General features: G+C 37.8%; 1 long non-coding RNA gene across 2 annotated transcripts; it reads left to right on the top strand.

Annotated features, from left to right (window-relative positions):
- The first annotated feature begins 5,099 nt into the window (after positions 1-5,099).
- Positions 5,100-19,072, top strand: LOC148055859 (uncharacterized). 2 transcript variants are annotated; one of them, XR_015705019.1, is made up of 5 exons: positions 5,119-5,170; positions 5,490-5,578; positions 7,780-7,918; positions 11,607-11,744; positions 18,819-19,072. It is a non-coding gene; the product is annotated as an uncharacterized LOC148055859 (long non-coding RNA). The 2 variants fall into 2 exon arrangements; XR_015705018.1 differs by having other exon boundaries at positions 5,100-5,578.
- Positions 19,073-25,678: the final 6,606 nt, after the last annotated feature.

Raw genomic sequence — 25,678 nt, 5'->3', positions numbered from 1 at the left:
AAAATGTTTCTACAAATATATTAGCAACAAAAGGAGGCCTAAGAAGAATCTCTGTCCTTTATTGGATGCAGTGGGAAACATAGTGACAAAGGATGAAGAAAAGGCTGAGGTACTTAATGCCTTCTTTGCCTCAGTCTTTAATAGTCAGGCCAGTTGTTCTCCAGGTACTCAGTCGCCTAAACTGAAAGACAGGGACAGGGAGCAGAATGAAGTCCCCATAATCCAAGAGGAAATGGTTAGTGACCTGCTACACCACTTAGACACGCACAGGTCTGTGGGGTCAGATGGGATCCACCCAAGGGTACTAAAGGAGCTGGTGGAAGAGCTCACCAAGCCACTTTCCATCATCTATCAGCAGTCCTGGCTAACTGGGGAAGTCCCAGTTGACTGGAAGTTAGCAAATGTGACGCCCATCTACAAGAAGGGCCAAAAGGAGGATGTGGGGAACTACAGGCCTGTCAGTCTGACCTCGGTGCCAGGGAAGGTTATGAAGCAGATCGTCGTGAGTGCCATCATGCAGCATGTATGACACAACCGGGGGATTGGGCCCAGTCAGCATGGGTTTATGAAAGGCAGGTCCTACTTGACTCACCTGACGTCCTTCTATGACAAGGTGACCCGCTTAGTGGATGAGGGGAAGGCTGTGGGTGTTGTCTACCTGGACTTTAGTAAAGCTTTGACACTGTTTCCCACAGCATTCTTCTGGAGAAACTGGCTGCTCACGGTGTGGATGGGTGTACTCCTTGCTGGGTAAAAAACTGTCTGGATGGCCAGGCCCAAAGAGTGGTGGTGAATGGAGTTAAATCTGGTTGGTGGCTGGTCACAAGCAGTGTTCCCCAGGCTTCAGTACTGGGGCCAGTTCTGTTTAATATCTTTATTAATGATCTGGATGAGGGGATGGAGTGCGCCCTCAGTAAGTTTGAGGAAGACACCAAGTTGGGCAGGAGTGTTGATCTGCTGGGGGGTAGGAAGGCTCTGCAGAGGGACCTGGACGGGCTGGATCAATGGGCTGAGGCCAATTTTATGAGGTTGTTGTCTTTGGCATCCCTGGCCAGATTCAATTCCAGTTGGACTTTAGCTTTCCTAACCTCATCCCTGGATGCTTGTACAATGTTTCTGTATTCCTCACATATTTCCTGTCCTTGCTTGCACCTTCTGTATGCTTCCTTTTTGTGTTTGAGTTTGGTGAGGAGCTATTTGTTCATCCATGCAGGCCTCCTGGCATTTTTGCCTGACTTCCTGTTCATTGGATTGGACTGCTCTTGAGCTTAAAGGAGGTTATCCTTTAACATTAACCAGCTTCTTTGGGCCCCTCTTCCCTTCAGGGCCTTATCTCACAGGACTTTTCCAAGCAGGTCTTCAAAGAGGCCAAAGTCTGCTCTCTTGAAGTCCAGGGTTGTAGGCTTGCTTTTCACCCTCTTTCCTGCCCTCAGGATCCTGGGCACTGCAGCCAAGGCTGCCTTTGACCTTCATATTCCTGTGGTGCTGCATTTCCCTTCCTCGCCCCAGACCACTTTACAATCTCAGTAATTCCCATCGAGACTTGGCCTTTGTGCAATGAGTTTGGCAGTTAAGCAACCCTTGACTGTACCAGGAACTCTTGCATGGCTAAGGTGGGAGTAGCACTGACTGCATCAGGAACTCCAGTTGCCTGGCCAAGGTGGGGAACGAGAGCAGGAATAATCAGTCATCCCCTGACAGCCTTGGGACATATCATTGTGGATCATGACTCAAGCGGATTGGAATGGGAGGATCGGTACCAGCATTGCTGGAATTTTTGAGAACTTCAGTAATTACTGACCCGGATGGTGGCCAGGATGGCCATTTACTGATACCTAAAGTCAATCATGTCACAACCCTATAAACAGTGGTACCAAGGGGCACCCTTTGAGCTGAACCACAGGAGGCTTTGCCCAGTATCTCCCTCTGAGTGGGATGCTTCTCAGAGTTTGCAAACTCTTGAGTTTGTGAACTCTTAAGTTTGCAAAGTTTGGAGTCCTGGCGACACAACCTGGGCTGAACTCCGGGAGACCCCTCACTCCTTGAGGCTCAACCTTCCCCCATTGAGACAATCATTTGAAGTGAGTATTTCACTTAGCTCGAGGTGAATTTTTCACGGGTACCTTTATATGCATATTTTGTGTGTGTGTGAATCAATTCAAATATTGTAGCAGATCCTATTTAACCACTTTGTAAATGCTAAATTAACCAATGATTAACTGCTGCTAAATTCCTGTGATTCTCTCTTTAACTATGAATAAACCTTAAGCTGCTGCCAGACATATATAATCCTTAGACATAAACTGTTGATAAAATCTAAGGCGAAGTCTGGATCCAGCCACACTTAGGCTCCTCTCTAAGAAGGAGTTTAGAAAGCAAGAGGGTCCATTCTGAACTTTGTGACTCAACTTGAGGACCTCCTTCACTCCCTTGTATTTTCCATCTCTGTATAAATCGTTCTAATTCACTTCTACCTCATTTTTTTTCTTTATATATTCCATTAATTTAATAAGTTATAGAGTGAACCTTGTCATTGAACTTTGATAAATCACACTTTTATAAATTTCTCTTAAAATCACTTTTTGCTAGTATCTTTGATGGTAATTCTTTAAGCAACCTAACCACTCATCCCTGACAATCCCCAGCAAGCCCCTACTTGTTGATTAGTATGAGGTCCAGCATAGCACCTCTCCCCTTTGTCTCCTCTATCACCTGGAGGGGGAAATTATCATCAGTACATTCCAGGAACCTCCTGGATTGTTTATGCCCTGCTGTGTTGTCTCTCCAATAGATATCAGGGTGGTTGAAGTCCGCCAATGAGGCCCAGGGTCTGCAAACCTGAGCCTTTTCCTATCTACCTGTAGAGGGTCTCATCCACATGTTCTTCGTGGTCAGGTGGCCTATAGCAGGCACCCACTATAAGGTCACTTTTGCCTGTCCTCTCTTTAATTCTAACCCATAAATTCTCTGCCAGCTCCTCTTCCATCCCCAACCAGAGCTCCATGCACTCCAGCTGCTCTCTCACATAAAGGGCAACTCCCCCTCCTCGTCTTCCCTTCCTGTCCTTCCTAAAGAGCCTGTATCCCTCCGTTGCAACACTCCAGTCATGGGAACCATCCCACCACATCTCCATGATCCCAACAAGATCATAGTCCTGCAACTGCACTCAGATCTCTGACTCATTATGTTTATTCCCTATACTGTGTACATTAATATACAGGCACTAAAGAGGGCCACCCCAACATGTTCCCGGAGAGAGTTTGGAGGATTTGTCCACAATGGTGCCTTATAGGCACCTCCTTCTCTACGTGCAGGTGCGGGAGGTGACCCCACTGTAGAGAACTGCTAGTGTAAAACAACAAGATGTCTCAAACAGCCTGGTGCTAAAACCACAATGCAGAGCGATGGTCGCTAGGACACAGGACTGGACAGTACCCTGGAGTGAGGGTGAGGGAGGGAGTCCTGTGGAGACAGGGCGGCCTTGCCTCAGCTATCCCCCCCACACCTACTGCCTGGGGGACAATCCTGGTATCACTCCTCTTGGTTTGACTGGTCGCTGATGTAATTTTCCAGTTAGCAAAACTACTAACCACTTGTGCCTTGGGAAAGGAATTTGGGAGGGAGCTAAAAGATAACAAACTGTGGAAAACTAACGGCTCTAACCTTGAAGAAGAGCTAACAAGCCAACAAAAGGGAACATCTTGGCACCAAAGACTGGACAGTGGCCAGAGAAGATAAAACTGCAGAAAGTAGGTGAAAGGTAAATGCGGCAAGGGGAGATCATGACCACCGACTCAGTTCAGGACCGAAAAGACTTGCCCCCCACACCTGAAAGGAGCATGCGAGCTAATTTACATAGCTAATTTAAATACAGTAAACCAATAGTATACGAAATGTCAATCACTAACCAATAAGTGTAAATTTAGGCGGGTTTATACTAATCATGTAGCCTGATAAATGTGCTGTAGTTTGTTGTGTGTGTTGGTGCTCGTGTGTGTGCTGGTACTCGTGTTTATGTTTGTGCTCATGCTCGTGCGTGCGTGATTTGTGGAATTATTATCACCGAGCACCCTGCGCAGAATCAACATCTCTGTAAGAACCTTCACTTCGCCTCACTCTTCTCCTTCTTCCCTCACCGAATACCCTTGTTGGCAGGACCAATGCTGGATCCAGGACTGGTGATTCTCTTTTCTCTCTCTCTCTCTCTTTCACTTTTCCTAAGGTAATTAAGTTGTTAAAGTTGTTAAATTGAAGTCAAGTACTGCATGGCCTACCGATTTTCTGTAAAACCGCATAGCTGGGGTGAATATATCTGTGAGGGGGTTGGCGGGTATCGAATATATTTGTACTCAATATTTGTCTCTATAGTAGCTTTCTATTAAAGCTGGTGTTTGTGTACGGACCTTGAGTGTTGGCCCACCTTAATCCACACTGAGAGGATTTGCGAATCTTGACACCCCATCCAAGCCCCATTTTATTGTCTTTGTGATCCCTTCCCTTCACACCACCCCATGCTCTTTGCGCAGCAAACCTGTCTATCACTCCCTCACAGCACTGCTGGTTGCCATCTTCCTCCTCAGTCATTCCTAGTTTAAAGCCCTCCATGCTTTCTGAAAGGAAAAGAAAAAATAAAAAAAGTCTATTTTCTTCTTGTTTTCTCTGTAACACTATTTTTTTTTAGTTGCAGATGCTGAAAAAGAAGTCTGATCATTTATTCTGCCCCCATAACTGAATATAGTTCATCACTAAATCATCTTCTAAATGACCTCTTTCTCTGAAAGTATCCTTCACTTGTAGTGATTCTGGCTGGGATAGAGCTAATTTTCTTCGTAGTAGGTTGCGCATGGTGCTGGTTTGGATTTGTGCTGAAAACAGTGTTAATAACACAGGGATGTTTTAACTGTTGCTAAGCAGTGCTTACACAGAGTCAAGGCCTTTTCTGCTTCTCATGCAGCATCAGCAAGCAGGCTGGGGGTGCACAAGAAGCTGGGAGGGGACACAGCCAGGACAGCTGACCAAGGGGATATTCCACACCATGTGATGTTGTGTTCAGTAATAAAAGCTGGGGAAAGGAGGAAGGGAGGATGTTTGCAGTTTGTCTTCCCAAGTAACAGATGTGACGGAGCTCTGCTTTCCTGGAGATGGCTGAACACCTGTCTGCTAATGGGAAGTAGTGAATAAATTCCTTATTTTGCTTTGCTTACTCACGCAGCTTTTGCTTTACCTTTATCTCAAGCCACAAATTTTCTTACTTTCACCCTTCCAATTCTCTCCCATGGGGAAGTGAGTAAGCAGCTGCGTAGGGCTGAGCTGTCTAGTGGGACTAACCCATGACAACACTCCTTCAACTCTCTTGGGCAAGCCTCCTCCCTTCACCACTCCCTGTTTCTGTTCCTTGAGAAAAGTTCAAGAGAATCTGTGCAAGAAATAGTAGGATTATTGGTGACAATTATTTATTCTGTTCAATATATTATTTATTCTGTTCAAAGATTTCAGGTTTCATTTTCCTCTAATTATGAATACTGGATGATCATTATGTTGAAGGTCCATTGAATAATTATTTTTATTTATTTACTACGTAAGTATTTGTTAATTTATTGTTTATTACTATTTTGTGAATTTTTGACAAATTAATTTTTTTTAAAGATTTAAAAATAACAAAAAAGGAACATGTTTTCACAAAATATGGTATCCACAAAAGATAAGTCTAGTTTTTAATTAAGGAAAAGCATATCAAGTTCTTTATTCCACAGACTGTTCATGTTTTGTGCTTCTGAGCTTTCCTGGTTGAATCTGTCCACCTCTGCAATTCACAAACATTTGTTTCCCAAACGTGCATATTTGATATCCATTTATCAAAGTTCTAAGAAACTATATATTTGAAGGATGGAGAATTCACTATGATTGCTTGGCATTTCTCAGAAGTCCTTTGATCTGTCTCCTTCCTTTCAGAGATCAAGTACATATAAAATGTGATCTGTATTCCTGCAGGTGATGATATATCTAGCCATGGTTTTTTTAACAGTCTGCATTAGCAATCAAAAAATTCTGCCATACATACCATGTATGTAAATTACTAGAGATTATCATAATGTGTTTTTGCATTTCTGCTTGCATTTTGCATCTGTAGAAAATAAATTGTGGAATACAAGTGGAAAGCAAAGCTCCTTATCCATTTGTGGTTAGTGTGAATGTTTAGAATGATAAAGTCTTTGCTTTTGACCAGTAAACTCTGACGCAAAGACTGTTGAAGTTAATGAATAACAGCATCAAGGGAATCTGTAGTCTATTCTAATAACATAGGCTTGTCAACAAACTGAAAATGTAACCATTAACAATGCAACATTACATGACTATATTAGACAATATTGGCTCCATCTATATTATTGTTTACCTGCTCCAAAAATCCTGTATCCATACCCTTACCATATGACCCAGACCCTTATCATTGTGACGGTGATAGAAAACATGTTTGCTGTTGCAGGACAGTGGCTTAGAAGTGGCTGCTGTCTTGATGGCCTTGTTTACTGGGCATCTTGATCTATGGTATAATGCACCTGGAGGATGCCCAGGGTCTCTCTTGGGGGCAGACTTACCAGGGCAACAGGCGATACCACTCATCCCTTCTATAGTGAGAGGAGAGCTCAGACCAGTTTTCTGGTTCCAGAACATACAGGACATTGCAATGCATAATAACAATAAAAGTCATAAACAACAATAACAGTAAGAGTCATAAAGTCTCTGCAGTGACATATTCCATATTTCCATTTCTTTATATCCATTTTCCTTAGCACGTATACTGACTTTCTTTTTTTTTTTAAATAATTGCATTGTGCAGTCCTGGTACAACTGTGAAAATAACTGGATTTCACAGAATGGAAATAGGAGTTTATAGTAATTATATGAAAGCATGCAGCTTTTAACAAGAAGTTGGTGCTGGTTCTTCAACTACATCTAGTTTGAAACATGAATAAGTAACTTATAGTTTCATAGTAAGCAGCACAGGACTTTCCTGGGGAAGAGGGTATGGGAAGAGATCAAAGGCATTTTCATATTCAAACCAAACAGTGAAATTGGTACTTTCCATATGTTTATAGATTTAATGTATATAAATTTAAGATGATAAGCAAATACAGTAACAGACAGAAATATAGGTGCAAAAAATGCTTGATATGAATAATAAGAGATAATGAGCTCATATTGCTTCAGATGTGTCTGTTCATGGTGTGTGTTTGTGCTGATTGATGTAAAATATAAAAACTAAGCTCTGGATAGCTCATTGTTTTCCCCAAGGCTAGTAACTGCTAACTGTTTACTAAAACCAATATGCCACTTGGGAAGTAATTTAAATGTATGGGCACAAATTTTCTGTCTTCTATGAGGTGATATCAAAGTCAAATCCATCGTTTTGACAGTACATCATGTATGGTAGCTATAGATCTCAGTCCTTTTGTAATTAGCAAGTTTATGAGGAAGTAATGGTCCATTATTCTCTACTGAATTGTCTGAAATTTGTCCTGTCTCTAGAAAGGGCGACTTTCAAACTCACAAGGATATAAGTAGGTATGTCTTGAATTAGGCTGTTCTGAAATCAATCAAGGTGATAGTAACAGCAGAACAAAACACAACCAAACCCAATCTACAATCTTTACAATAATTCAGATTTTTAAATCTTGATTTAAATTATAAAACTTTCCACTCAACATAGCTACTTAAAGTAAATCAACATTTTCTTTCTCTCTTTCAAGTTTTCTTTTTCTCTTTTGTTTTCTATTGCAGAAACTGAAAAAAGAAACACATTTAATTGCAATGGTTTTACTGTATCTACAAAGTATCCTTGAGAACATACACTAACATAAAACTACAAGACTTTTTAACATGTGGTGAAGAAAGATCTGATGGTTTGACATGAAAACAGGTAAACTGAAACTGGAAATAGGGGATATGTTTTAAAGAGAGAGTGTGATTAAAATTCAAAATAAATGCACCCAAAGACTGATAATAGTCTGTAAACAGAAATTGTAGGGTTCAATTGACATAATTGAATAAAGCTTCACTGACTTAAATAAATTATTAGTATCGCTTGGCTATCTACCCATGAGTATGTTATTCACCTATATATGTTGCAGTACATCCAGATTTTTTCTGATATAGAGCAAGCTTCCACTGCCTTTGTCATCTTCATGATCATGTTCTCATAATTGTTTTTTTCCAGAGCCCACAGACATTAAAATGCCTAATATATTTCTGCTGTTTCATTCATATTGTCCTCAGGCCAGATCCAGTTCTTTCTGAACTATTATTGAAAAAGAATGCTGAAATAGATATGAAGTTTGCCTATGTGTTAATTAAAAGCACAGAACTTCTGTTAAGCTATGTGTATCACATTTTATTTCAATGTTATTTTGTTTTCAACATATTATTAAAATCAGATTGAAAAGCCCATTCAACTAAATCTTTTATTTATGCTTTGCTTAGTGCTTTTCCCAATGGACAGTAGCTAACATTTTTGCTGCTTTTGAAATTTTGTTTAATTATTCTTTATTAGAATTCATGTTTGTTTACTCAATTCAAGCAGATTATTTCCTCTTAAAAAGCTGCTGTGATTACTAGAAACAATAAATATATACAGTATGTACAGTACACTTAATTTGTTCCCCCTGGAGAAGAGAAGGCTCTAGGAAGACCTTGTTGTGGTCTTTCGATATTTAAAGGGGGCTTAAAAGAAAGATGGAGAAAGACCTTTTTATCAGGGTCTGTAGTGACAGGACAAGGGGCAGCAATTTTAAACTAAAAGAGGGTCATTTTAGATTGGACATAAGGAAGAAATTTTTTATGATAAGGGTGGTGAGACACTGGAACAGGTTGCTCAGAGAAGTTATGGATGTCCCATCATTGGAAATATTCAAGGTTAGGCTGGGTGAGGCTTTAAGTAGCCTGATCTAGTGGAAGATGTTACTGCAGGGGGGTTGGACTAAGTGATCTTTTAAAGTCCCTTCCAACCCAAATCATCCTATGATTTTGTAAGACTGCAGTCTCACTTTCTCACATTCTTCAGCTGTGTAGTTTCATTAGATGATTTCAACAGATTGGTTCATGAATTAAATAAACCAGCTGATTTTATATATAAGAAATTCTGTGACTGACTTTGAGTGAATAATATACGTACATATATATTATTCTTCTCCAAGGGCAGGACTTAGCATTTCCTGTTGTTGAACTTCATGAGATTCCTGTTGGCCCATTTCTCCAGCCTGTCCAGGTCCCTCTAAATGGCAACACACCCATTTGGCATATCTACACTGAGTTTTCTAGTGCCTGCAAACTTGCTGAGGGTGCACTTTGTCCTGTCACCCAGGTCATTAATGAAGATGTTAAACAATGCTGGACATAGTATTGGTCCCTGCAACACATCATTGGTGACTGGCATCCAGCTGGACTTGATGCTGTTGATCACAACCGTCTGAGCCTAGCAGTTCTGACAGTTTTCAATCATCTACTTCACTGTCCATTGCTCTCCTAGCTTGAGTTATTTAACACTGGTTAGGGACAACAGTGCAGTTGCTAGAAACTGGTTTTGGCTTATTGGGAATATAGTTCAGTTAAACCTCATTTTCCTGATGAAAATAGAAACACAATGGAAGCAAGATTTATATTGATCAGAAACATTTAAATTATTTTTATGTTTTATTGCTTTGCAAAGATGTTTTCTTCAAGACTTAATTTCTTTTTTTCAGTTATTTATCTAGTAGTTATTTCAGGTCATCTGATGAAAGTTTTCCATACATACGAATTTATAAATAAATAGTGTGTTTTCTGACTTCTTGTTTGGATAATAGAAAAAACCTAAGCCAAGTAAAAGTGCTTAACAGTAATTGCATCTAATTTTAAAATATTTGTGCATCAGCTTGTGTTTGTAGCTCCCTGAACATTTTGTTCTCATTAAAATGCTCCAGCGAATCCGTTTTGAATAAAACTAAATAAATAACAAAGCCATACTTGAGATTAATCCTCTTTTCTGAAGAAACACTTAATAGGGATACATATATGAAATCTACTCAGTCTGCTGACAATAATAATTCTGATCCTTGTTAAGAATATGAAAACAGAAAGGTATGAAAACTAGTTTGCATTTTACATTCTATAAATTAGCACAAAATGTAACGAGCTATGAAACTGTCTCAAAGTTTACATCAGTTTAAAAGAAAAGTTTGAATAAGTTGATTTTCACTGCTGACAGTAAAACAAGCCGAAAATTCACACAGAAGAGATTCTGCATTTGTCTATTATGGTGAATTAGATTTCAGTCTCACAGACATTTATTTACCTATTTAATGTTAATAGTAATTTAAAGTCAATATGATTATAATACTTGAGCATTCTGACAGTAATTTAAAAAGATTTTTTAAATGTAGAGGGTTTTATTAAAAAGTTGTCTAGATATATATATAAGTATATACATACACACACAAACACACACATACTGTCCTGATACGCTTTGACTTCATAGCAACTATGGTGTTTTCACTGCAGAGCCATGCTGCTGATGTCTACTTGGCTGCTTGCCCTGGACTAGTGCCAGTGTCCCAGTGCCTTATCAAGATAAGCCCTGACCGTGGCAGAAAATTAGGTGTATGGCTAGAATATCAGTCTGGATGATTAGTGAAATCGGGGGTGTACTGTGGTATGTTTTAAGAAAAATGACCACAAATGTACCAAAACAGTGAGGTACCCTCATTTAATCTTCTGCTCTTCTAAAAGTGTAGTGCACACCTCAGAGGACACTGGTGGTCTAAGCAAACTGACTTCAGATAATTCAATATCAAACTTGAACATAGCAAGCAAATAAAGTAAAAATTTTACTTCTAAGGTTAAAATCCACAGGATACTTTTGAAGGAGTCTTAACTTATCATTAAGGTAACAAAGAAAGTTTGGGAAGGGAGGTTTCCTTGCCCCAAGATGAGATGGTGATTACATCACCATTTTTTCTGATGGAAGAGAACATCTGTGACAAGTATGTAGGCTGTATTGAACCCTTACTGATTATATTTTCCTAGTCAAGCTAGCACCTAGTTCTTGGACCAGTCTTACTGTAGTTTGAAGCATAAGTTCCTTTAGGTTACAATCAGTCTCAACCTAACTCCTGTTAAAAAGCAGTGATGCTTTACAATTCACGGCTCTTTATGGATACCCAAAAGGTTCAAAACTGCGTTCAGTGTTCATGCAGAACATTTTTAAGAGAAGTGATAATCAAGACAGGTACTTTACTTCAAACTCTAAATGAATCTTTTTAATTAATAGGAAACATTTAGGAACATCTTTAGGAAAGGAGAAGAACTCCCCAAAAATAGTATGCTATGAATACCTCCTTTATATATACAACAATCCCAATTGCAGGGTGATATTTAAGTACCTTTTTTGGACTTTAGGATTCTTACGTTTAGGTAAAGTTGATTCTCAAGACCCCACTTTCTATCCCAGTTAGTAAAGATACAACATGATTATACAGATAAAATGTTCAGTGTGGGTTTTTGTGGTTGTTGGCAGAGAGGGGAGGGCAGAAGGTTCCTAGCAAGTTATTTGTAAAATTTAAACTGATGTTTAGTTAACAGGTTATCCAAAAGATACTGTACATGATGTGAAAGTTCTGCAGACCAAGCTCAGAGAATAAAGAGGAGGAGGCATTGCTTCAGGTGCTGGAGCAGAGATTCCCCTGCAACCCATGCAGAAGACCACAGACCAGGTATGTCCCTGCTGCCCATGAAGACACCATGCTGGGGCAGATATCCACATTACAGCCAATTGAGAATCCCACGCTGGAGCAGGTGGATATGCCCTGAAGGAACTGCAGCCTGTGGAAAGCCCATGCTGGAGCAGCTTTATCCTGAAGGACCGCAGCCCGTGGAGAGGACCCATGCTAGAACAGGGCAAAAGTGCGAGGAGGAAGGAACAGCAGAGAGGAGATGTTATGGACTGACCACAACCCCTATTCCCCATCCCCCCTCGGGTAGGGAAGGTAGAGGACTCAGGAATGAAAGTATGAAGTTCAGCCTTGGAAAAGACGGGTTGGGGTAGGGGAGAAGATGCTTTGGGAGGGAGAAGGAGGGTCTTTGTTCCTCACCATCCTACTCTATTTCAATTGGCTATGAATTAAATAAATTTTCCCTGAGTTGAGTCTGTTTTGCTGGTGGTGGTAAGTGCTAAGCAATCTCCCTGTCTGTCTTGACCCATAAATGTTTTCATTGTCTTTTCTCTCCTTTGTCCTGTTGAGGAGGGGGACCGAGAGAGCAGCTGGCCAAGGTCAATCAATCATAGACCTTTATTATAAAAAGGTACTCAGTCTGTCAAATATATTCCCAGACAAATTATTGTCTAAGAAGTAGGAAATTCTGACTGAACTTATTTTTTTATTTATTTATTTACTTACTTATCTATCTATTTATTTATTTATTTTCATTGCTGCTTACCAGTCTGGATGTTGTACAAAATGAATATACTATGGTCTCAGTGAATTCTTGTTATAAGCAGAAGGATTTATATAGTAAACTCTGTGATTGAGTTTACTCTAGGTAAATGACAAGCAGTTTCAAATATAAAATTAAATGCTGGCTGTTCCTCCTGGTCAAAGAGTTTTGGGAGTGTAGACTATTTCAGAAGTTATTATTGAATCAAAACTACTTAATACCCATTTAGTTCTAACAATAAATATTTTGAAAGACAGGTATAGTGAGACCATATTTAGCAAGATCACTAGGAAGAGAAAAAGAAAATAATTTGCAAAGTCAGCTGAAATCTATAAAATAACATGCAATAGAGAACAATATGTAATGTTGCAATTTTGGATCAGTCCTCAAGAAGTGAAAGGTCATCAGGTGGAAGTCCTCTACAGTTTCACTTTCTCCTGTCTTTTCACTCAAACCCTTGTACAACAATGAACAGCTAATGTAATGTGAGAACTGTTTGAGCTGGAGAGTACACAGTGAATCAAGATCATGACAGTCTTCAGTGAATCAAAGAGAAAATGTCCTTTTTGAAACCCAGACAGACTGTTCAGTGAAAAGAAAGCAAAAAGAAATAAACCAGGCAGCTTAATTTACATTCATCCTGCCTTAATTGACCACCAGTTGATGTACTTCATTTAAGAGTGTAGCTCATTTACACTTCCCTGTGCTCACAAAAGAGAGTTAGGTATCTCTAGAGAACAATTCAGATTTTAAATTTAAATCACTTTCTGTAAAAAATAAGTCTAGAGTGGCTCTATTCCTTAGTTAGCTTTTTTTGGATATGTGCCTAAAACTTTTTCATTTTTTTTTTAATTTTTTTTTGCAATGTATTTAAATGCCTTAATGATTGTTTAAAAAATTTATTGGAATTATCATTTCTGTACGTTAAAAGATGTAGACAAGTAACTTCTCTTCAGTATAACTTAAATTGGCTCCCACTTCCTGTGAAAACAATATGTAAATGGAAATACAAAACTCACTTATTTTCTCCATTTTCAGAATGTATACACATATGCTCTGTTCCCATTCTTGATGATATAGCTGGATTTACATGTTTTTGCACAAATGGAAAATTAATTTCTGGAGTTTAAAAAGCAGTTGGCTGAAGTATAAACTAAAAAAAATATTTCTGTTAGTTGCCAGCATCATAGTAAGTAGGTAGTGGATAAGTTGCAGGAATTTCTTTTGATTAAATTATGCTTTTAGGAAGTCTTGGTCCTATAGTTACCAGTACTGAGCAACAATTTGCATGCTAACATGTAACTCTAAAAAGTTACCATCACATCCTAGATTAAGTGCTTGCAGACATAGACCATGAAATACATTGTTATTAATCTGGTTCTGGATGTCTATGCATCACTTATTATGTCAATGCAGTTATTAATTATTTGCATTTGAGAATACGTCTTATCTGCTTTGCTGAAATCATAAATTGTTACGCTTCATTTGTGACCAAGAGTTGTGCATGAAGCAGCTATCCAGCAACAGCAGACATTCTGAGATGGAGCATAGGCAGCTATGCCCCGTGTTCTGATCTCACTTTGCAGACTAGAATAGGACAATAATGTCTCCATCTCTCCCATTATCTCCCCAGGACACTATTTGCTCCAGGTGATGAGCCAATGAGGGAGTGAGAGTGTAATAAAACCCAAATAATCCTCTAAATAAAGCATCTGCAATTGTCCCCTTGATTGTGCAAATACGCTTCCTGTAAGTAAGCTCTGTAAAACTACAAAAGACACAGAGGGAAGCTAATATTGATACGGCTTGCTGTGGAGCTGAGGCCAGATTTATTTTTCCCCTTTGTCCACACTGCTATATATTTAAATTGTAAGGCATGAAAATATGATTTATGATTATGATTATGATTTATGATTTCCATTAAAAATACACTTGCATAAGATCTGGACCATTGACAAAGGGGAAAAGAAAAAAAGAAAAAAAAGTCAGTTTAAATATCCAGGAGGTCAATTGCCCATAACATTTCTGGACAAAACAGTGATTATCGCTGCACTTTGTTTCTGTTTCAAATGCTTTGATAGTATAGTTATGCTCATACAAACTGTTTGCTTTTTGTTTTTAATTAGTGTCCAATTAGTTCTTTCAGAACTGACAATCTTCAGGCCAAGTCTTTGTTTCGAAAATAGCTGATGTAGTAAACCTTGAAAGATAGCATTTACAGTAGAAATTATGACAGAATTATAGGAAGACATAAGGATACTTTGAAGATTAAAATATCCAGCAGCCCATGTTTTTTTCTTGTCTTAGCTACTAACCCTTTGAAAGCTTAAGCATGAAATCTGAATGCAAACCAAATTCAACTTTATCCTTAGAAAAAGAAGAGAGTTTGTTGTCAGCAAAAAGGTTTTGAACACTGACATTCTGAACTTATTACAAAGGAGAACTATGAACTTATTACAAAGGAAAACTGTGATCAGTGGATTATTTATTCTGTGCAAAGATATTTTCCTCCATTTAAAATAAAATCTTTCTGCCTTTGAATGACAAATACAAAATTATGTGCAGGCTGGTGTATTATATTTTATGTGTACTGTGCAATAACTATATATATATCCTGTTCACTGAAAAAATACAGACCAGTTGATCTATTTATAGATTTTTAGAGAGTCTTTTCAAATACATTTTTAGCACCTGACATTGAATATCAATGTCTTAAGAACTGGTCTTAGGTAAATGAGATCTTTCTTTGGATACCTTTAAAGGCTACTTCCACTTCATCTACTTCTCAATTGGTTCCTCAGTTATGGAGGAAACACTCAGAGTATAAGCAATGATAGGCTATTTTCTTCCAATTCTTTAACAACAGAAAACAATTCAGAGGCTTTGTAAGATTCAACATGACGTTGAGTAGGGTAAATTCTCCACCTAACCTTCTTTCTAGTGAAAAGGAAGGGAGAAAAAGCAGGGTGAGAGGGGGCAGCAACACAGAGAGAGGTTGTGTTTTGGTTTTCTTTCCCTTGCAAATCATCCTATTTATGCTACTAGATTGACACACCATAACACAAAATACTTTTCACACAATGGATTGCTCCCTGTGTATCACTGAATAACCTAAGATGAAAAGTAATTTTGTAGGGTGTTAGACATTGGAATTGTCTTTTATAGATTGAACCAAGCTCCTTTTAGGCATCTGTCATTCCTCGTTTTATTTTCTCTACTTGTACCTTGTGGACTGAGAAGACTGTGGAAAGGTGTTAATTTCCTTGTTACTAGACCAAAAAGCCTTGCTCTGCTTCCCCTGCAGGATGTGGGGTTCCTGTCATATTCTGCACACATCTCCTAGTTCTTCTTACATACTGGTGTAATTTGAGACTAACTCCTCTCAAATTAGTGGCATAAAACTATCATATAGGAGAAGGGGAAAAGGACTAAGTTTTTGCAGTTACATTTAAATCAACTTCTTTATTTTTTTACTTTAAATGTGATGTTTTGTAGAGTAGCACTTGATAAAATATTTCAAACTATGATTCTTTTGTGTTATTAATGGGATTATCTATTTATTTAGACAGTAAATATCAAAAGTGTCATGCAAATTAACAATACATTACTACTAGTTCCTAACTGAAACAGACATCTAGAACTTCTGCAAAACTAAAGCTTTCAAATAGGATTAATTAATCAGGAAGGAAGACTTATTTTATCCTGTAACTGCTTACACAAAACATGCAACTATTAATATTAAAAAGGAAAATAACTCGAAGCAGTATTTTAAAGGAGATTTAACCAGAGAATCTGCTTACAGAAGGATTTCATGTTCATGGAAATAGAATTCTTTCAATATTTGACTTCGTTCTCAGTTAAATCCAAACAAATTTTTTTTGATGTCACAATGAACTAGATGATGCTAAAATTGTGCATCCTGTGCTAAAATGTATAAAAAAGCCCTTTTTCCCAGACAGTTACAAGGGGTTTACAAGGTAGTTCAGCTATACTGCCTGTCATGATCTCCCAGATCTTGTAAGTCTGTTTCAGACTTCCCAGGCTACAGTTTATAGCAGAGAGCATGAAATCTTCCATAACCCACCTTAATTAAGCCCAGGGCAGAGACAGGTCTCCCAGACCCTTGGGCTTCAAGTTCTTGATGATCATAGGTCCTGAAGCTCGGGATACCTCACCAGCCTCCTCCATATTTGGCTTCTTGAGAGTTGAATCTTTGTATTCAGATAGTTTTAAGCTAACTAGCTAGTCTCTGTATGTATGTGAATTTTATACTAGCAGGTTTAGCAGTTGCTCCCATCCTAGTTGGCATATCTACTTAACCTAGTATTTTGGCAAAGACATGACTACAGAATAGATGCACTTTTTGTTATACTGGGTAAGTTCTAACCAGCTCTTCCTAAGAATGTTTATATACTCATATTTTGAATGCCACAGTTTTGGAAGAAGCATAAAAATAGTACCACTGAAGAAGGGATTCAGAGTACAAACTTGGTCTTGCCCTTGTCTCCCCTTCACCATGCTATTCAATTCCTCCTAGTTAGAAGAGTGTTATATAGTTTGCAAAATCAAAGACTAAAAAGATTGGAAATGCTGAAATTGAGTCTTGCTGTGCATATTCATTATGATACTCTCTGTAGCTGCATAATTTCCTGACATCTTTCTAATGAGATCTGCCATTAAATGTGCATAGTTAATGTAAAATTTATCAATGCTGTACAGTATTTCACATTTTAATCTGCATTACGTGCAGTATAAAATTGCAGATCTTAAAAAACTTTATGTTTACTGGACCTGCACAGTTTTTTCAATCTAACATAGCTGTAATCTCTTTAAAGAAAGAAATCATGTTTGCATGGCATATCCTGGTATTTAAAAAACCTAGGTGACCATCACTGACTAGACTTAAAAATCTTCCAGCTTCAGCTGGAACCTGAATCTTTCTTCACCAGCTATTGAAAGAGCACATAGCGCTCAAAATATCTTTTAAGGCAAGTCTGAGGCTACCATGAGATTCAAGAATTTTGTAGTTTATGTGGAATTCTTCCATCGAGAACCCTTCTACATCTTGCTTAGGAATGCTGTCCTGAAATAGCTTGAACTTGTAAACATTTTTTTCTAGAAATAGAAATCATATCTGCTTGTGCTACAAAGAGCAAAAGGAATTGAAGGGCTCCATGCATGTCTCCTTGACATAGGCAAGTGTCTGGAAAAACAACAGAAAAATCTTGTTTTCATCAGTAATGGAATGCAAAATAGAAAATACATGAGTAAAAGAATAAAATGGCAATCAACTCTGCAAGACAAAAAAGAGACTATATTACAACTAAAAGTAGAGACTGAATAAGTTAGATCACAGAGAGGTGCAAGAATGAAGACATAAACATTTAGATGATGCTAAATGGAAGTTTTACAGTAACATTAGAATTCAGGGAAAATGCAAACACTTTAGCAAGCTAAGAAAAGACAAGGTCAAATATGTTTGTGACAAGACAGAGTACAAGGAACAAGAGATATAATATAGTTTATTTTATTTTTCTAATAATTTTAGGGTTAGATTGTGAAGTAATTTAATTGTCTCCTGGTTTACATCTGCATATTGTGTGTGTGTGTGTCTGTCTGTCTGTGTGTCTGTGATGAGCATAGGTAAGGTAATTGAAATACTTTTCTGAATTCTCAGAGTTTTTTATTCACTTTAAAGAATTTTTGCATGTAGTTGTCCTTTTTGGTATATTCTAACTGACAAAAAGAGTTACTGCTGTAGCTTATTGTCAGGAAAGATTTGGAAATTCTTCAATTTACTTTTTCTGCTAAACAAAAGAATTGTTATTTCTGCCTTCACTTTGCAGTGTGTTTTAGGGAGCTATTAAGAACTACAGAATGACAAAAAAATCCTGATGAAAAACATCCCCAATCCTCAAGAAACAAACAATAACCTCTCCTACAAAAAATGCAATTTGAAAAAAAAAACAACCAACCAAACAAAAAGCCCTATAGTTGATTCTGAATGAAAACTGACACACAAGTAGGAGTTTAGGTCTGTTATTGGCAAACAGGGACTGTGAATGCACACTTATTTTAGGACATAAAAAGGTCAGAAAATGTAGCATTCAGATATAGTGAAATTCACAAGCATTAAAATTTGCCAATGCATTGTAAAATATTGCTAAACAAGCACAAAAGAAGACAAACCAATGAGAAATAAAACTGCACTAAGCAGAGATTTATGCACTGATCAAATTCAACTAGCTGTTAATTAGATAACATTATTCAATATGGGAGGAAGCTTTTAGCAGTATATGTGAAATACATATATTTTTGGTTCACTTATAATATCCGATATTTTGTCTTTGCAGGGAACAGAAGTCTCATTGCAACCTGCGGTATCTGCAGCACTAACTGAATGGCACATTCTGGGATACCACAAGTGAACAAGGAAATATCAAAAGGATTTTGCAGAAAGAAAAAGATCATAGAATCATAGAATGTTCTGAGTTGGAAGGGACCCACAAGGATCATCGAGTCCAACTCCTGATATTTAATGAAAACCTAGATATGTCTTGGTTTCTTTCTGAGTGTTCCTAAAGACTGGTTGTTCAGACTTTTCAACATAGAAACCACAAAACAATTAAGGTTTTTATTTTCTTTGAGGTTTCAGTGGACTTTTAAGATCAATAAACTGTGTTCTTCAAACACTCAAATCTTCTCTTGTCTCCTGGATGTTTGCTCAAGTCTGAATACCTACATGTCACACACTAACTAGATAAAGTCTATATTCCATTTATTTGTGCTAAGCAGCAAGCTTTGAAATATTGTAGTAGAAAAAGTAGCCCTATTTTAAGTTGCATGGAAATCAAAAATGTAAAAATGCACAATTATAAAATTATAATTTTATTTCTATTCTTAAATATTATAGCAATGGCTACAAGTTGTAGAAATGTCCATTCAGAAAAGAATGTTTTATGCTTGTCTTGGTTCAAGAAATAAAACCAAGACTAATCTAGTCCTTGACTGAAGTAAACTGTACTCATAAAAATTAGATCCACTAATTCTTGGGTAAAATTAATATTTTTCAGCTGTGCTTTCAGCAATAGTGGAATATTGTTTGTCACTCTTAACAGAAGCACACACTTGTCTATTTCATATATATACCGATTATGTGGCACATTTGAACATACAAGATTCCCTGTGAATAACCTTTGAGCAGTACAGAAGTCAAATTGTAAAATATCTGTTTTTTGATATATAATATTTTAGCAGCTCCTGGCAACAAAATTAGGCTGTCTGCCTAAAGACACATCTAAATTAATATTATAGACTAAATTTAATTGACTATTTTTTCTTTGAAGTTGAGATCATGAACTTTTTCTTTATGTAACTTTTTCTTTATGTTACCAAGAAATTTATACATAAACCTCTAATCACTACAAATATCTTGTACTTATCAAAACTTCAGTGTGGATAAAATATTCTTAAATAGTGATAGTCATGGAGAAAATTTTAATGTATGAGGAGCTGTTTCCTTGCTTTGTTCACACAAGCACCACTGTTGATTTCCATGGAACTATTGGGATGAATAGTAGATCAAGATTAAACTTTTATTTTATTTGCTTTATGTTTTATTGAGCTACAATATCATTGTGTGCAGAAAAGCTGTAAATCCAGTTCAGGTGGACATGGAAATTTTAGCCTTGAGTATACTAGTGCAATGTCTGAAATGCAAAAGAAATTCATGCAGTGTTTTCATCACTGTCTTTCAGCAGTTCAGTGACATGTGAGGATGCATAATGAGGGTCCAAAGCAAAAGTCAGATTATGTGGCACTTTTGCAAACTACTTTTTTTCCTGTTACTCTCCAGATTGCCTAGAGGTGATCTAAAATGAAGAAAGCCAAAAGGATCAGCCTCTTCAGCAGGCCCTTCTTACCCAGGAAAGCATATGTTGTGAAACAGAAGTTATTTGCACAGTGGTGTCTTGAATTTTGGCAGTTGCACTCCACTGACTTTCATCAGGGTGCTGAAACTTCTAACGCAACTTGGACTATGCCTGGCATTATGTATGTATTAGCTGGTTTCTGGGTCCTGAAAGTCACAGAATGGTGTTATGTTTAATCCAGTGCTACATGTTGGTCTGGTTTGGAATACTAAACTAGAGGAGACATTTTTAAATAATCACAGCAGCTGTTTCAGAAGGTTAAATCTGTCAGAAAATCAAAGGAAAACAGCTTACTTTGTAAGTTTCCATTAACTTCCAAAACAATTCCTAAATCCCAGATAACACTTTCAAAGTCCCAGAGTTTTTCTTCCTTTTTTTGCTTTATTTCCCAAATGTATATATACAAAATTATTTCAAGGCTTTTTTTTTTTTCTGGACTAGGAAAGGCATAAAAAACTTTGAGCTCTTATAACCGCTTCTGGTTTCAGTATTCAATCTAGCACAACAAGAAAATATCCTGAAATCATTGACCCTGTATGTAAGGATGAAGGAAGCAAGGTATCTGACTTCCAAACACCCTTTTGAAAGTCATCTTTGTATACTCAGAGAGTGTACAATAATATTGTAGGGTGAAGAACTGTAGGGTAATAACAATAATATTGTAGGGTATTGTATTGTGAAGAGTGGGTTTATAGCAGCAAAACAGAGAAGAGATCCTCAGCAGTCCTACCTGCTGAAGCTTCCAAAGGGAAATAATATAAAGAGGTGAAAAAAGCAAAGCAGAAATAAAGGCATAAAATGTATAAATAATTTTTAGGTCCTATCTGTCTTGTCTACAGCAGAAAAATATATGTCACATTACTTCAGCACTGATGTTGTGGCCAGGGGGGAGAAGGGTGGAGAAAGAAACAAAATGAGAGGTTTCTATTGTATTCCAGTCTCCTAAGAAAAACAACATAAAACAAAACAATAAGAAGCTGTATCTCTGCAGACTGGTAAATCTGGATTACCATTACTAGTAGCAGGCCACAGGTCTGTATTCAGCTGCAGGTTCTCAGAAGGACTTATCAGCTGTGATTTGCCTAATTTGTGAAAGAGCCTGGAGATCTTTTTACCTTTTTTAGTAGTAACAGCAACTGTCTAACAACCAGACTGATGATTTTTGCCTAATTCATTTTAGTTTTGGTTAGCTTTGAATGACTATATAGTGCAACACATTGTTATATTACTTTTGATATAGTTCTGTAATTAATTGATAGTGAAACAGTACTTTTCTGTGTAGTGCAAATAGTGACCCCAGGATAATGATGCAGTGTAGAGAGGTCACAGAATGACTGCAGAGGCTTTCAAACCATGGCAGTAGGATGAAAACAGAGGCTTCAGGGCTATAAACTAATCACCAATGCTCAATTACTGTTTTTTAAAGGAATACAACTTTGGGAGCTGGGTAAAATTGATTTTATGAAGGACAAAGGGAAAACAAACAGGCAACACACACATAAAACACATCATGTAAATTCAAGTATAACACGGAACTGCAGACCAGTGAATAAAAATCAAGGTGTAGCGCATGCTGTAAAATGTGAAAGATTATCACAAGAGGATCATAGGATGATGAGGAAGAAACCATCACCATCATATTCCTCCTGGTGAAGATCTCCAAAAGCTGATGACTCACCATAACCTTCCTTCCCTTCTTTTTGAGGAAAAGTACCACCGTCAGTTTTAGATGCACTGAAACTGGAGGGGCACTGAAAGGGTGAGCATAAAAGCAGAAAAGAGGCTACATACAATTTTTCCCATATTGATCAGGAATTCCATCCATTACCAAACTGTCTTTTCCATTTCCACAGAATATTCTATTTTTGCTGAACCACAGACTTAAAAGAAATGAATAGCCTTCCAAAGCTCTATATAAATGTCCTGATCCAATGTCAGGGGAGGTTTCGATACGATCCCAAGGACGAGATTAAGACGCAAACAAGGTCAAATGCCGTGAGAAGCGAGCCAGGTAGGGGAACTAGCTACCGCCACTCCGAGTCTGGCGTTGTCCCGTCGATCAAAGGTCCAGTCGGTCCAGTCTCTGTGTCCGCAGGAGCAGCTTCCAAGGAGGTGTGCTGGGTAGGACGAGAAGAGAGAGAGAAGAGAGCAGGGGAAGAGCACCTCAAAAGGTGCACGCGGACCTTTTATAAGGCCATGCACATGCGCAGAATGGGTCTGCGTACACGCAGTTTGCGCTTCTGCTTTTCGCGCCGTGGTGTCTGCGCAGGCGTATGTGCAGTCCATGGCCCCGCCATTCACGTCCTGGCCTCCGCCTTTCGCGTCCTGGCCTCTGCATGGGCATCCTGTGGTGGTTTCGTCAGGGGCTGGATGTCGAAACCAGAAGATGGCGGTAGAACAGCAATGTCGAGACAATTCTGGTTCCATAACAGTCCTCGACAATAACCAACAAACAAAAATATTTGGATTAGAAAATCTACTGGTCATCTTTAGCTTTGAGTTCTACCCTGTGCCCTCAGAGTAACTAGGAAGAACTTCATAAACTCTTAGGCATTTTCCCCCTGCTGTATCTTCAGTGTAGATACTTACATCTGATTTTCATCGGAACTCTTTTTAGAGTCGATAGCAAGAAACAGACACATCTAAACTGTGATCCATATCATGTCTTAAATAAGTCAATTGAATTGTACCTGAAAATTGCCTACTGTTCATTAATGGAAATTGTATCAAAAGAAACACATTTCTGCATTGCAGACATTTACAATTATGAGAGATGACTCTTAACCAGTCTATGTGTGCTGTGGACATGTTCAAGGAATAACGGTCAGAAACGTTGTATCCTGACAGAGAGCCAGTGGCAGTTTGCATGTAATGTCTTATTTTGAAGACTTAACAGTTTGCAAGTATAGAGAGAAGCCTTTTTTTTTTTTTTTTTTAGCCTAAATACGTGCACTAAATAGTCTCTGAGCACTAAATTTACTGGCGTATTCATATCCTAACGGGGTACTTGGATTCTCTAAGGAGCTCCTATTTAAGCAAGTTTAGTCACTCTATAAGCTCAGATATCCAGTGTACAGATTGGTGAGGTGTCAGGGAACAACGTGTAAAAGAATCAGTAAGAAAATCCTCTCATGTAGATTTTTAGAGTGGGGACATGTACAGCTGAATTAGTCATTCTAGGTGCTCTTCAGAGACAATGAAAAGAAATAGGTACTTTAAGGCTTCTTCTTATCTAAAAGTATATGTTTAAAATAGATTAATTGAATCTTAGCCCAGAAGACACATTTCTTTCCTCTTTAAACCACAAAGGATATCTAAAGTGACCACTGAGAAGTGGAAACTTACATTATAGATGGCTGAAGTTATTCAAGATGAATCCTGTTACTCTTGACTGCTAATCTTTTCCCAAATCTTCTCTACACTTTCTGCAGTGAACAGACAAATAGCATCTTGCTAGGCTGTGCCAGTAGATGATAGGATTTTCCACTTCCTGCCTCCATCTGTGTGCCTTTTTCAAAGGCTAGGGTTAGAACTCAATCCTTTCTATGAACATGTTTTATTATAAAATTGGTTTAATTTAGAAAATTTTAAACTAATACATTCTTGAGGAGGAAAAAAACATAAAAATACTCTTCATTGTTTTTGTAAAGAAGGAAAGATTGGGAAAACCAAATTGCATTAAAGAAAGAATCCAGTTATAACCAGAGTATTAAAAATCATCCTACTTAAAAAGGTGAAGAGAAAATATATTAACTCATGCCTATAAAACATTTGGAATATAAAAATAAAAAATTATGAATTTAGCATTAGAGTAAAACAATTATATGTTAAAGAAAGCAAACAATACAAAAATGGCATTGTCCTTTTTAATAGATTTTTATAACTATGCAGCCATAACAACAACAACAGCAACAACAACAATAATAATGTTATTAATTATTACATTATAAAAGGAATACATCTCCTAGGAACACTCCAGATTTCATCTAGTTTCAGCTCAGGTGATTTCTACAGGTATACTATCTACTCAGTAGGTCAGTAAAAATGGGTAGCCATCTCTTTTTATTTGTTCTGAATCTGGTTGGTACTACCTTCATCTGATGGCCTATAGTGCTAGATTCTGTCTCGTGAGATGCCTTCTGGCTTCTTTGAGATACTCAGGTTAAAAAAACTGTTATGGCAAGAAGGGGCAGGCATTTTAAAAATATAACCATAGTTATTTTGCAGCTGCTGATCTGAAAAGGCTGCCCGACATGAGTGATGTGAGGACAGACAGCAGAAGTATGGAGCAGGTAGGGGCAAAAATGTATGGTATTGTAGGTGTTTGGATGAGGTGTTATAATTCCAGCAAATGCCTGTACGTCGTACTTGGTGCGTGTCAACTTACTTGAAGGACTGTGTATTTTTTATTCATTAAGATGGCAGTTATATAAGGACCAGAGTTTTTATAAACTAAAATTTTATGCCTGCAATAGTTGCATCTTTCAGGTACAGAATAAATTAACATATATCATGTGGTAGATTTTGATAATATCTCCATATGTATCTTAACAAAAATAAATTTCTCTTCTGTGCTCCTTCCAAAAGCTACTGATGCTTTGAATCTCTGCAGCAGTTTCAGACTAAACCTTTACTTTGATAGATTGTTACCTGAGGGAAAGTGGAAAGATAATTAGCCAGAGAAAAACGTGATCTGAGGAGATGAGGAGAGAAAGAATAGAAGAGAGGAAAGCTGACAGTACCCCTTAATTTAAGACTAAAATCTAAGAAAGGATTTAGGTTCAGAACGGCTCCTTTATGGTACCTAAGTCCACCATTTAGTCAATGGTCGCTATGAACATCAGGCTCTTGCCTAAATTTGGAGGTTCCTATGTTTCTGCCAGGATGCTTTAAGTGTCTGTGTTTCCATTAGCAGTATGGGTTACACTGTACAGAATTTAATGGCCAATGTTCAAATCATCCCTGACATAATTCAAATATTGCTTCCCAAACTGAATGTTGACTTTCACTGATCACACCTGCAGGATTGCAACTGACATATTCTAGTGTGATGTCTGCTAAACAAGCTTCATATAAAAGAGTCTGAAAGAACTGTAAGAAGGTACTGTATTGTGCTTCACATTGAGAAGTTTTCTATATCTCCTTGAAAACCTGCCATTCACCTAACTCTTCCCAAATTCCCACAGTAGAGTAATGTGAGCATAGAGGTCTGGATTTGCCTACCCATAAGATTACAAAGCACCATCTCTCCTTTGCCTATCTAGAGGATCTGGCATAAATGA

This window comes from Nipponia nippon, unplaced genomic scaffold (assembly GCF_047370975.1).
Source record: "Nipponia nippon isolate SJK-2023a ecotype South Korea unplaced genomic scaffold, ASM4737097v1 scaffold_2, whole genome shotgun sequence".
NCBI lineage: Eukaryota > Metazoa > Chordata > Aves > Pelecaniformes > Threskiornithidae > Nipponia > Nipponia nippon.
The sequence above is the reverse complement of the archived record's forward strand: the minus strand, read 5'-3'. Positions and strand labels throughout refer to the sequence as shown.